Source organism: Mastomys coucha, unplaced genomic scaffold, assembly GCF_008632895.1.
Source record: "Mastomys coucha isolate ucsf_1 unplaced genomic scaffold, UCSF_Mcou_1 pScaffold6, whole genome shotgun sequence".
Taxonomy (NCBI): domain Eukaryota; kingdom Metazoa; phylum Chordata; class Mammalia; order Rodentia; family Muridae; genus Mastomys; species Mastomys coucha.
In genome coordinates, this window is record NW_022196912.1 from 17041695 (window position 1) to 17055879 (window position 14185).

A 14185-nucleotide genomic window follows, 5' to 3' on the forward strand; every position below is an offset into this window, starting at 1 on the left:
AGAGTTGCCACTATCCAAATCCATGCAGGCAATATACCACAACAGCAACAACAAAAACAGACCAAACAATTTTGTGGTTTTTATGTTTATCAAGCATACGTCATAGAACATCAACATAACATGGGTATAGTCAGTTCTCCAATATTTCTCCTTACTGAATTTAACAAGATGCATGAGGAACTACTCAAGCAATAAGAAATCAAGGTCTCTAATTATACAGTGTGTGAAAAACTATTTTATATGTTTGTACACCCCTTAAAGTTAATATATTTTATGAACATTGTGTTCCTAGCATGATAGTAAAATTTATCTCCTGTAGTTTCAAAGTAGTTGGATGATTATCATGAAGTGCACATTATGCCAAGTTACATCCTAAATTGTCTTCATCATTTAAACACCTATTTTTATGCTGTGTCTGTAATTTTCCTGTTGTATAAAGTCCGTGATGTTTTTGTTATATTATAGGTAGAACGGAGTATTGGTATCAGAACATAAATAGTATAATTTAGATGTGATGTTATTTATTTTAAGATATAGTTTTAGATATGTTAATATTTATCCCATGCTTTTATAATCACTAAGTCAATTTCATAAGCTCTTCTTATTTCACTGCCATTTTCATGTCTTTCTGCCCAATTAAATTATATTAAATTAATTAGTTCTTTTAGATTTGTGTATAATGTGTTCAGATTATATTTATCCATATCTTCCAATTTTTCCCAATTCACCATCCCTATCTCTATTCAACCAACTTTGTATCCTTTTGTTTCTTTTAAATACATAGAGATAAATTTGTGGCACACAAATATTGTTGGCTTGTGGTCTTCCACTGAGGAATGGTTGAGATAGCAGAGGCTACTTTTATAGAAAACTATATTTTTCTCTCCTAGGAACTAACAATGGTTATAAATGTCAGAGTTTAATACAGGATCATATGCCCAGATCTTGCTATGTTAAGATTTTTTGTGTACTTTGGGCTTCTACAGATTTTGTACATTCTATCACAATTCCTATGATTCCATATGTGCAGGTGTACCATTTTATCCAGATATGATTTCTTATACTTACTGACTACCTCTTATACTCTTTCTGTCCCACTTCTGCAATGATCCCTGAGCCTTGGATGGAGTGTACATGTTGAATGTGTTCCCTTTGGGGATGATCATTTTTTTTGTCTCTAATTCTCTATAAGTTTTCTGTTTGTTAGTTATTGTATTAATCATAATCTAATACTAAGAGAAGCTCCTTGGGTGAGGGGTGAGAGATGCATTGATTTATGAATGTAACTATATATTATTAGTTGATTTACTATTGTGTTAATTTAGCAACATAGCAGTAGAAAATTTTCTTCTCAGGCCTATGACCTGTATATCTATGGATTCGTTTCCTAATAATTATTACAGGTATATGCTTCATCCTGTGGAGTGGGACTTAACGATGATAAAATATTGTTGGTTATTTACATGATATTTGTGCCACCATTTCATCAGTGGTTATGTCTTTCCTGTTTATTCATTATTGTATCTCACAGGTTTGTAGCTGGAAATGTCTAATGATTACTTTTCTCCACTTGAAGCTTGTATAAAAACTTCCATCCCAGAAAATGTTAATCAGTAGGTGTGAAGCTTCCAGATGAGGACCAGAATGATTTAACCATGTTCTGAGACTTAAATATGGTGTTTTCAACAGTATGGCTTTGCCATCAAGTTATGGAGTAGCTGAAAGCAGTAGTGTCTTAGTCATCATTCCACTGCTGCTAGTAAATGCCATGACTCAAAGCAACTTGAGAAGTAAAGAGCTTCTTTGATGGACACTTCAAGATTATATTGTGTCATACTGAATGAAGTCAGGAAAGGAACTTAAACAGGGCAGGAACTGGGATGGAGGAGCAGAGACAGAAGCCATGGAGGGCTGCTGCTTACTGACTTTGTTTATCATGGCTCGTTGATCCTGCTTTATTATAGAATCAAGGATGACCAGCCCAAAGATGCCATTACCTAAACTGGGCTAGACCCTGTAGCATCAGTAATGAATTAAAAAAAAAAAAGGAAGATATTTTGTGTTAATTTGACATAAAAAATAGCCAGAATACTTGATCCCTTCTCAACTTAACAAACAATTACATCACTGTTAAGCCCTAACATTTCATTTCTTCTTCTTCCCCAAGATCATATACTAAAGAAAACATTACAATACTAACACTCCAACTTTTAAAAGTTCCCCAGTCTTCAAGAATTCATACACTTAAAAATAATTCAGACTCTGAAAGAGAATCTTTTAAAATCAAAAGCTTTTTCTAGTTCAAAACTGCCTGTGTAAAATAAAAAATAAATTAAATACATTTTTGTTTCAAGAAGGGAAAGCCAGAGCATAGTCAGAACAAAACCAAAACCAAACCAAATTCCAACAGTGTAAATAACTCAATTCCCAATTATCTGGGATCCACTCATTGTCTTTTGGGATCCTCCAAGGTGCTTTGACACACTACTCCAGCTCTGTGAACTGCAGCACACATACCTTGTCTTCTAAGCTCCCACTGCCTCTCCACTGCAGAATCTTGGTGATTCTTACACTAGCAAGGTTGGCCGTCAGGACAAGAAACAACCTTAGCCACATATGGAATACAGCTTCTGTGTGGTGACTTTTAAGAAACACTCACTAGAAGACTTCATCCCAGTGATATCGGTCTCTTCTTAATCAGCACTAAATTCTTAGTTCCAGTTGATGACCATTGAGCATCCCAGTAAAGAAAAGTTCTCACTTTTACAAAATTTAGAATCTTGTAAACCATAGCTGATTCTTCAGCCCCGGCTAACCAGACCAGCACCTTAATTCAAAATGACACATAACCCTTATAGAGTATTCAAAATTCCTTCTGAAACTTCACAAACCAGAGCTTCATCGCACTGCTCTCAACATTCTTTCTTTCACATTCCTACACAACAGCCCACTGACATCTCAAACCAGTGGCTTCTCTAGACCAAAATTTCAAAGGCCTTACATAACCCTCTCTAAAACATATTGTCAGGTCACAGCAATACCCTACTACACTGGGGTATTGCGTCTTAGTCACTGCTTAATAGCTCTAAGGAAACACCATGACCAAAAGCAACTTGGGGAGGAAAGGGTTAATATGGATTACATTTTCACATTGCAGCCCATCATTGAAGGAAGTCAGGATATTAATAAAGTAAATTATTTAAATCATTACAAAATCATTGAATAAGAAAAAAAATTGTATCAACAGGAAGAAACATACAAGACTCAATTAGAGTAAAAATCCAAAGTTTTGAGATATTAGTTGTATATATTCAGAATAGGAAACATTACTGTAAGTTATTCATTGTATACATCTTTTCTCAGATGGAAAGTGAATAAGCTGACTTATACATTATTCTCTTATTAGTTTCCCAGTACCTTACTATAATCAGTACTTATTTATTACATTCAGAGTTTGTAAACCATTTCACTAATTGCACAGGAATCCCCCTGTAGACATTATGCTAAGTGTGCCACAATAGAATTTTTTTCCTTTCTTCTCTGGAACCCAAAGCAATTATTTTAATGTTTGCCAATTATAAATTTATTTGCACTTACATTTTATGCTAATTTTCATGGTTTAAGAATTTAATGCATACAATGTATTTTGATCAATTCTGCTCCTCTGTTTCTTCCTCTCTCATATTTGCCCTGTAGTCCTCTCCACTTATTGCTCTGAACTTTATATACACTTTTATTGACATCTCAGATTTCATTCAGTGTTTCCTATATGGCTATAGGACAGGCTACTGAGCATTGGGTAGTTAGGCCCTCAGGGATACATTCTTAAGTAAACTGGCTCTTCCTACCCTGGAAAACATGCATTGCCTATAGCTCCTTAATTGTAGGTAGAGCTTCATGAGGTTTTTTTCCCAGACATGCTAGGATTTGGCTGGCTTAATCTTCCATTTTTACATTTCAATAATTCCCTGGGAGGGCCATTGTAGAAAGTATCAGAAAGAAAGGAAATTAACACTGACAAATATATAATGTAAAAGTAATCACATTCTTGAAAAATGCTTATATTTTTGCAGAGTAAGAAGGAAGAAAAGGGAGAAATGTCAAATGTACATCTTAGAATACCTAACTGGGATTCCAAACCTATAGGAAATTATAGACAATATTTGAAAAGTAAAAATAAAGTTCAGCCAACCAATTGTTTAGGGGGAAATGACGAAATATAATCAGAAATTTGGGTGCAAAAACTTCAATTAGAAAAATACAAATATGATAAAGTATATTACATCTAATAAATTCTATTTATTAGTTTTCTCCTATTGTCTGTAATGAAAATATTTATACCCAGAGTTTAAAAATCAGTTTGGTAAATGACTTTGAACTGTTGTATAGTGAAAATACTTAGAACTTAAATACATAACAGTATTCACTATTGAAACTCTATCACAGACATACCCCAAAATTTTTCTCCTATGTAATTCTATATCTGGTCAATCATCACAGTACTTGGAAACAAAATATCATAGAACATATTCTTTGACATAGCCTATATATTTTATGTAATGTCAGGAAGAAAATTTTGTGTCAGAGAAGTCAGAATACCTTTTGTGGAAGAAGGGAGCAATTACATGACAGGGAGAATGTAGCCAGTTTTAAATATTATTATTATGGTAGTTAAAAACATTATTATATGCAACTTAATCCAGAATATTAGTAATACTTACCAGGTATATTTATGATGTTCTAAGCACATTAGTAATCAATTAACTTCAGGAAATGGATATTATGTCTTGCATTGTATTAGTGATGATACTGAGGCAAAGCTAATAAAATGAGTTGCTCAACAGAGTTAGTAAATAGCAGACAAAATATTATTTGCTGGAGCCTGCCAGTACAGTCAACAAAAAAAACAAGACTGGGAGAGCGAAAATTGGAAAGAAAAGTCAAAGAAATTAGAAGATATGAGGGCTAACAGTAAATTTTGTGCAACAAGGATATTCTCTTCATGTCTTTTAAAGGCTTTTTAAAACAAAGCACGACCAATTCCAGAAGGTTAGACAATAATCACAAAACCTCATGTAGGGAGTTTAGGGAACACAGTATCCATGTTTGACCAAGGCCCTTTTCTACAGATTTGGGCAGTCTCTAAAGGGCATATGCTTAAACAGAGAAATTTGGCAAATATAATGCACGTTTTAATGAAAAACAAAGAGATGTCAGCAGACTCATTCATGATTAATCACAAGCAAAATATCGGCCAAAGTTAACTCAGGATGTGCTCCCCACATTACTCCCTTCTTTATTTATAAGAGCTGTGCACCTTTATAGTCACAGAGCAGAATGTTGTGCCTGTCTTAGGTTGATATCTGAAAACACAACTCTTTCCTATATTTGGCATGAGAATAATCTCGTGTTCATGGACTGTCTTAGGTTGAGAATGTTTTCAAGATGATCTGACCTGTCACCGACAACCAACTTCTGCTAGGGAAGACAATGGAGCTTGAATGTATGGATCTCTACTTAGACATCTGTAAAAGCCCTGATGAATTCTTTAAAGAAAAGGTAGTAGACATGCCACAAAAAGGATCATAAGGCCAAGTTCTGCCACGCCCAATATGAGAAATATAAATGAGGATCACGAAGGAAAATAGCCTGTAACTTTTTTACAATATCATTTGTAATGCTAGTATTGTCAAAAGACAAATACTTTCCATTTTTTATTTAGTTATTGAATATTTGCTTTATTTACATTTCAAATGTTATCCCCTTCCCCAGTTCCCCACCCACAGAAACCCCTATCCCATTTCTCTTCCCCCTGCTTCTATAGAGGTTTTCCCTCACCCATCTACCCCCTCCTGTCTTGCCACCCTCGAATTTTCCAACACTATGGCATCAAGCCTTCACAAGACCAAGGACTTCTTCTCCCATTGATGCCCTACAAGGTCATCCTCTGCTACATATGCAGCTGGAGCCATAGGTCCCTCCATGTGTACTCTTCAGTTGGTGGTTTAGTCCCAAGGAGTTTGGGGGGTTCTTGTTGGTTGGTATTGTTATTTCCTATGGTGTTGGAAACCCCTTCAGCTCCTTCAATCCTTTCCCTAACTCCTCCATTGGGGACCCTATGCTCAGTCTAATGGTTGGCTGCGAGCATATGCCTCTGTGTTTTTCAAGCTCTGGCAGAGCCTCGCAGGAGACAGCTATATCAGGTTCCTGTCATCATATACTTCTTGGCCTCAACAATAATGTCTGGATTTGGTGACTGTATATGGGATGGATCTACAGGTGGGGCAGTCTCTGGATGGTCTTTCCTTCAACTTCTACTCCAGACATTGTCTCTGTATTTGCTCCCATGAGGGTTTTGTTCCTCATTCTAAGAAGGTCCGAAGAATCCACACTTTGGTCTTCCTTCTTCTTGAGCTTCATATGGTCTGTGGATTGCATCTTGGGTATTCTGAGATTTTGGGATAATATCCATTTATCAGTGGGTGCATATCATGTATGTTTTTGTGATTGGATTCCTTCCCTCAGGGTGATATTATCTAGTTCCATCTACTTCCCTAAGAATTTCATGAATCCATCATTTTTAATAGCTGAGTATTACTCAATTGTGTAAATGTACCACATGTTCTGTATCTATTCCTCTGTTGAAGGACATCTGGGTTCTTTCCAGCTTCTGGCTATTATAAATAAGGCTGCTATAAACATAGTGGAGCATTTGTCCTTGCTACATGTTGGAACATATGTTGGGTATATGCCCAGGAGTGGTATAGCTGGGTCCTCAGGTAATCCTATGCCCATTTTTTTTGAGGAAACATCAGACTGATTTCCAGAGAAGTTGTACCAGCTTGCAATCCCACCAGCAATGGAGAAGTATTCCTCTTTCTCCACATCTTTGGCAGCATTTGGTGTCACCTGAGTTTTTGATCTTAGCCATCCTGACTGGTGTGAGGTGGAATCTCAGGGTTGTTTTGATTTGCATTTCCATGATGAATAAGGATGTTGAGCATTTCCTTAGGTACTTCTCAGTCATTCAGTATTCCTCAGCTGGGGATTCTTTATTTAGCTCTATACCCCATTTTAATAGGGTTATTTGGTTTTCTGGATTCCAACTTCTTGAGTTCCTTGTATATATTGGATATTAGATCTCTCTATTCGGTGTAAGATTGGTAAAGATATTTTCCCAATCTGTTGGTTGCTATTTTGTTCTATTGACAGTGTTCTTTGCCTTACAGAAGCTTTGTAATTTTATGAGGTTCCATTTGTTTATTGTTGATCTTAGAGCATAAGCCACTGATGTTCTGTTCAGGAAATTTTCCCCTGTGCCCATGTGTTCGAGATTCTTCCCCACTTTCTCTTCTATTATTTTTGGTGTATCTGGCTTTATATGGAGGTCCTTAATCCACTTGAGCTTGAGCTTTGTACAATGAGATAATAATTTACATTTTTTTATAAGATGACTGCCAGGTGAACTAACACCATTTGTTGAAAATGCTGTCTTTCTTCCTACTGGATGGTTTTAGCTCCTTTGTCAAAGATCAAGTGACCATAGTTGTGTGGGTTCATTTCTGGGTCTTAAATTTTATACCATTGGTCTTCCTGCCTTTCTCTGTACCTATACCATACAGTGTTTTTTATCAGTAGATTTTTTTTAATCACTTTTGCTCTGTAATACAGCTTGAGGTCAGAGAGGGTGATTTCCCCAGAAGTTCTTTTATTTTGAGGATAGTTTTTACTATCCTGGGTTTTTTGTTATTGCAAATGAATTTACAAATTACTCTTTCTAACTCTATGAATAATCGAGCTTGAATTTTGATGGAGATTGCATTGAATCTGTCGACTGCTTTAAGTAAGATGGCCATTCTTACTATATTAATCCTGCCAATCTATGAACATGGAAAATCTTTCTATCTTCTGAGATCTTTGATTCCTTTCTTTAGAGACTTAATGTTCTTTTCACACAGGTCTCTCACTTGCTTGGTTAGAGTCAAACCAAGGTATTTTATGGTATTTGTGACTCTTGTTAAAGATGCCATTTCCTTAATTTTTTTCTCAGCATGTTTATCCTTTGAGTAGCAGAAGGCTATTGATTTGTTCGAGTTAATTTTAATTCCAGCCACTTTGCTGAAGTCATTTATCAGGTTTAGGGGTTCTCTGGTGGAATTTTTGGGGGTCACATAAGTATATTACCTTGTCTTCTGCAAATAGTGATACTCTGCCTTCTTCCTTTCCTACTTGTATCCCTTTGACTTCATTTTATTGTATAATTCCTCTGGATAGGACACATGCAGATGCTTATACCCAACAAATGTACAGAAGTTGGGGATCCCTGTGGTTGAATTAGGGAAAGTCTAGAAGAAATTGTGGAAGAGAGTGACCCCATAGGAAGACCAGCAGTCTCAACTAACCTGGAGTAGACATAAACTAGCTAGTACAAGGCCTCAGATACATATTCAACAGAGAACTGCCTGGTCTGGCCTCAATTAGTTAACAGGTACCTAATCCTTGAGAGACTTGAAGCCCCAGTGAGTGGGGAGGCCTGGCAGGGTTGAGCATGATTGGGGGTAATGGGGAGATTCTCTTGGAGATGGGATAGGAGGAATGGGATGAGGAACTGCCAGAGGGTGGACACGGAAGGGGATAATGACTGGAATGTCAAAAGAAAGATTAAAGACAATTGAAATAAACAAAAATAAAAACAAACAAACAACAATAAATCCATAGATATCAAGCATGGTATTCCAAATGGCTTCTTACTTTCATTCCTTTTACCTCATCTTCCGTGATCCGCATTATGTAATATAATGCATCAATTCTTTATTCTAGCAGATTATCTAAATCCTAAATCCTTTGGTATGATCTGGGGATTGGTTATATTTTTTAGGAAGATACTTAAAAATCCTAGCTGTTTGCACCTCTTTGGCCAAAGCTAATACAGATGTAGTAATACTGGCTATAAGTGTTATGAGAAACACACTAGCAATGATCAAACCAAACATACATTTGCTCCTTGTCAGAGCATAATCTAATTCTTCCAGTATTTGTAAGCTTTTTGTTTGTTTGTTTGTTTTGTTTTTTGTTTTTTGTTTTTTTTTTATTGTTTTGAGAGTACTAGAGTTCAGGTAAATTTACAGGAATCATAATCAAAGCTGGATGATATACTACCACTACAGATTGACGATCATCCATCACAGAAACATAATTGTACAAAAGACAATTAAAGTAAGAAACATTGATTAAACTCATTATCAGAGCCTACAACACAGGTAACATTTCACTTAGTAAAAGGTTAGGTGGGGTAATGCAGGATGTTACATTTACCTTAACTCTAGAACCTGTTCCATTTTTATCCACAGCAACTAAGCTTTCCTTTTCATTGAATTCTACTCATAGCTGTTACAGCTTGTGTTCTGTGGTGTATCACTAGTTTGACAGTTCCATGAACTCTGTAAAATAGAGAACAAACTTTACTATAGTCTTTTGTACTAAGTATCTGTAATATTTCTTTCAGATAGTTCCCTACTCCAAGCCCTAGTTTATTTATGAGGAAATATACAGAACTCTGTTTAAAGGAACAAGGGATTTAATAGTGTTCCTCACTGGCAGTACATATATGAATATCCAGATACAGGATGCACCAGACAACTTTAAAAATTAAAATGCATTGCTTCCTAAATATATGCCAATAAGCTATAGTTTTATCATTTTTAATTTATAATATTTGCAAATCTAAAATATTCTTTCTTTAAAATGTAACATTTAATGCAATATTTTGAAACATATTTTTAAGTGTTTACTTAGGGAATACCATTTATAAAATGTAATTATATATTCCTGTGCAAGATTATATTCTAGGGCAGTGGTCATAATTCTCAATCTGTGGGTCACAACCCCCATTGGGGATCACATGTCATATAAACTGTATGTAAAATATTTGCATTATAATTCATGACAATAGCAAAATAGCAATTATGAAGTAGCCATGGAATAATTTTATGGTTGGGGATAAACACAACATGAGAAACAATAAAAGGGCCACACTATTAGGAAGGTCAAGAACCACTGCTCTGGGGACTTATTTGGTGATATGTAAGATGTTATTAATGTCAAATACACTGCTAACTACTAAGGTGCTCTTCTCACTTACATTAGTGATGCAGTATGGTAAAACTTTTCCTTTATACAAAAATGGCAATTATGTAATGGTAGTTACTACATTCATTATATTAGATATCTGATGACCTGGCACAATACTTGAGAAAATACCTTGAAGGTGTCTTAAAATAAAGGATTGTTTATTTTGACTCAGCGTGTCAAATGCTTTAGTCTGTCCATGGTTCCTTAGTTCCTTGTTTCTGGGCCAGTAATAAAATAGTTCATAATGTATGCAAGAAGGCATGGCAGTGGTGGTTCTCTGCAAGTAGGAAAGGATAGAGGTGGAGGGGAAGGATGGAAAGACAGACAGATGGAGGGACAAAGAATAAAGGAAGAGTAGAGAGAGGTGAGGAGGAAGAGAGCAAGAGGAGCAGAGAAAATGAGTCTGTGGACTAAAGACATGTTCCTGGTGGTTTATTTCCTCCATCTGGAGGCTACTTTCTAAAATTCCACTCATAACCACAAAATTATGCCACTAGCTAGGGACTACATGCTAACATGTGAACCTAGGAAGGACATTTAAGAGCTCAACCACTACGGTAGTATTGCACCATCACTAATATTACTACCACTAAGTTTTTATCGAGGTTTTTCTGTCAGTCTTTAAGCTTAAATTTACTCTTATTATTTGAAGAACTAAATTATAAACAAATTCTATCAAAAATAAGCAGTTTGCCTGAAATTTGTCTGTTAGATCCTATTGAAAAATGTAAATAATATTCCAGGAGATTTAGTTTTTTGTAATATTGTTAAAGTGAAAGGAAAAAAAAATCAAATTTCTAAGATCTCTGCAGTTCTTATGTACTAAGGCTTTCAATAGGCAATTAATATACTAGTTTAAAAACTTTTGGAATGTTTGAAAAAATGTGATTTGTTTTATACTTGAGAGTTCAGAGTAGTACAGGGAAGGACTAGAAGGAGCCTGCAGACTGCCATGAAATATATGATAAGGGAGTTTAATTCCAAAGGCTTCACTCTTTGCCTGCTTTGATTAATTCAGACACATTGGCAAAACTGATGACCAGTTTACTGTATAGGGAAGAGAGATTCTTGAGACACAAAATGAAGTTTTTAATTGTAACAGAAATTACACATGAAAGCTTTCCTCACTGACTTGGCAGAGAAATGAACCATCACTCTGAGAGAATGAAAATGAATTAGAACATATTCATTAATGATAAATTGAAATGCCTATTAGTATTTGGCAAGCAATACCTTAGGAGGGAGGATAGAACAGGGATTGCTCACATGAGAAAAGACAGTGAGAAAAGGAATTCAATCATCTTTTGCTACCCACAAGAATATAATGAGGGAATAAACAAAAAATGAGTGGCTCATGCTCAGGAATTAAGTTTAAGTGTGCTGGTCTACTGCATACCTGTTCACCTCTGACAAAGGCTATATGGTGGCATTTGGCCTCAGTGAAGTTTCTGGTACTTAACTATTGATCTTGACTCCCCCCTGGCTGGATGAATGCTCTTTGTTCTCTTTGGAAGTACAACCTAATTCTCACCCATTGACACAGAAAATTCTAGAATGTGGAATTCACTTCACCTTCATAACTGCAGTCATGAAAGATTTTGCTTCACTGGACCATAATGCAATGCTAGCATACTTGATAGTCCTTAGTGTGGAAATACTTAGGACTTCAGTGTTCGTAGCTTAATGATGCCCTTCTAGACCCAGTTCTCTCTTCAACTATTCTTTGACCTGCTATCTCCTGCCATGCAAATGAAATATTTTCTTTAACAACAAAATAGATTATTTATGTATATTTTATTGTTAATTGTGTGAGTGTTTGTGTACATGTGTACATGCACATGCACCCACACATTTTCAGAAGCCAGAAGAATGCATCAAATTCTCAGCTGAAATTATTGTCTTATGAGCTAACATATCAGAATACTTGGAAACAAGCTTGGGTTCCCTGCAAGAACACTATACAGTCTTAATTGCTGAGCCATTTCTTCAGATCCCTAATCCCCATATCTTAAAAGTTACCAGTTGTAAGGAATTCACAAATTTATTTTAAAAAGAATCTAATTTGTACAACATGATACATTTTATTATTCACATTTACTGAAACCAAATATATAAATATGTTGTGTCTCCTTAGATGACTCAGATTAAGTTAAGCATGTTTTATTTCCAGTAGAGTCAAATGATAATAGACAGAATTGTGAGTCTGTAATACAAGAAACTAAACTAACATAAAAATTGAAATAAGTAAAATGCATAATAAAATGAAGTTTTATTTTATATTAACTCTAAATACAGTTGTCTGAAGAAAAGATACCAATCAAACATATATGAGAGTTTCAAAGAATTGTAGAATTTTTAAAATTTTTCGAGATAGCTGACACATTATTTTTCTCTAAAATATTACTAAAAGTTAATAAATTCACTTTCCTTCAAAGTAGTGAACAAAAATAATTTCCATATAAATATTTATTTATTCACTTTATACCCTGATCACAACCCATTTTCCTGCTCTCATCCAAGTTACGCTCTTACAAATCTTGGCTCCCACTACCCCATCACTTTCTTCTCAGAGGAGGGGAAGATCCCCTTGGGTACCACCCTTCTCTGGGACATCTAGTCCTAGCAAGAATAAGTACCTGCTCTCTCACTGAGACCCAACAAGAGAGTCTTGTTAGAGGAAGGGATCCAATGGTCCGCAACAGAGCTGGAGCCAGTCTCGGCTACAATTGTTAGTGGACCCATATGAAGACCAATCAGCACACATCTACTCCAATTGTGTAGAGGGTCTAGGTACCACCCGTGCATATTCCTTGGTTGTGGTTCATCTCTGTGAGCCTCCATGAACCCATTGTAGTTGATTCTATAAATCTTCTTGTGGTGGTGTCTTTCCTTGTGGAGTCCTTCTCACTCGCTTCAATCTCCAACTCTTCCACAATACTTCCTGAACTCCACCTATTTGGCTGTGGGTCTCTATCTGATTCTATCTACTGTTAGTTGGAGCTTCTCAGAAGGCAGCTATGCTATATGCCAGTTTAAAGCTATAACAGATTATTATTAATAATGTCAGGGGTTGTTTCTCTTACATGGATTATGTCTTAAGTTGGGCCAGTCTTTGAGTGACTGTTTCCACAGTCTTTGCTCCATCTTTATCCATGTATTCTTGTAGGCAGGACAAGGATAAATTTTGGGTTGAAGGTTTTGTAGGTGTGTTGATGTTCCTCTCCCCACTGGAGGTTCTGCCTGGCTATAGGAGGTGCCCATTTCAGTCTCCATATCCTTCTCCTCCATAGGACTCTCTTCTGTGCTCATCCCCATAGACTCCTATAAGCCTCTTCTGTCCTATGTATACAGCTAGTTCTGCAGATTCCTGTGCTGATTTCCATTTTAATTCCCAGCCTTATCCAGCCTACCCTTTCTTCCCATCTGATCCCCCATCCGAATTCCTCTCCTCATTCCGTTCCTAACCCAGTTCCCTTCTCCATCTTCCTATGACTATTTTGTTTCCTCCTCTCAGTGATATTCAGGCATCCTCATTTTGGACCTCCTTATTATTCAGTTTCCTTGGATCTGTAGATTTTAACATGGTTATCTTAAACTTTATGACTAATGTTTACTTATAAGGGAGTACATACCATCCATGTCTTTCTGGACCTGCATTACTTGACTCAGGATGATATTCTCTAGTTTGATCCGCTTGCCTGAAAATTTAATGATGTCTGTTTTTAGTATCTGAATAGTATTCCATTGTCTAGAGTCACCACAATTTTTTATACATTCTCCATATAATTTTTAAAGAGTTTGGAAAACTTAAACATGATCTATAGAATATAACCAGGGCTGGAGAGATGGAGATGGCTCAGCCATTCAAGGCTAGGCTCGCAGCCAAATCTATAAGAACATGACATAAACAGAAAGATTGAGTAAAAATGGAAAGAACATCAAATATATATATATATATAATTATTTATAATAAATATATAAATATATCTTAAGAAGGAAATTGAAGAAGATCTCAGAAGATGGAAAGATCTCCCATGCTCATGGATTGGCACGA

General features: G+C 35.9%; 1 long non-coding RNA gene across 2 annotated transcripts in view; it reads right to left on the reverse strand.

Annotated features, from left to right (window-relative positions):
• LOC116080169 overlaps positions 1-14185 on the reverse strand; it is a 30692-nt gene that overhangs the window by 12062 nt on the left and 4445 nt on the right. The window contains exons 2-3 of one of the 2 annotated variants that reach the window (XR_004114342.1): positions 13764-13829; positions 9316-9440 (exon numbers count right to left, since the gene is read on the reverse strand). This is a non-coding gene — a long non-coding RNA (uncharacterized LOC116080169). Of the gene's footprint in view, positions 1-9315; positions 9441-11527; positions 11638-13763; positions 13830-14185 lie in introns of those variants that run through there. The other variant, XR_004114341.1, reaches the window with a different exon arrangement.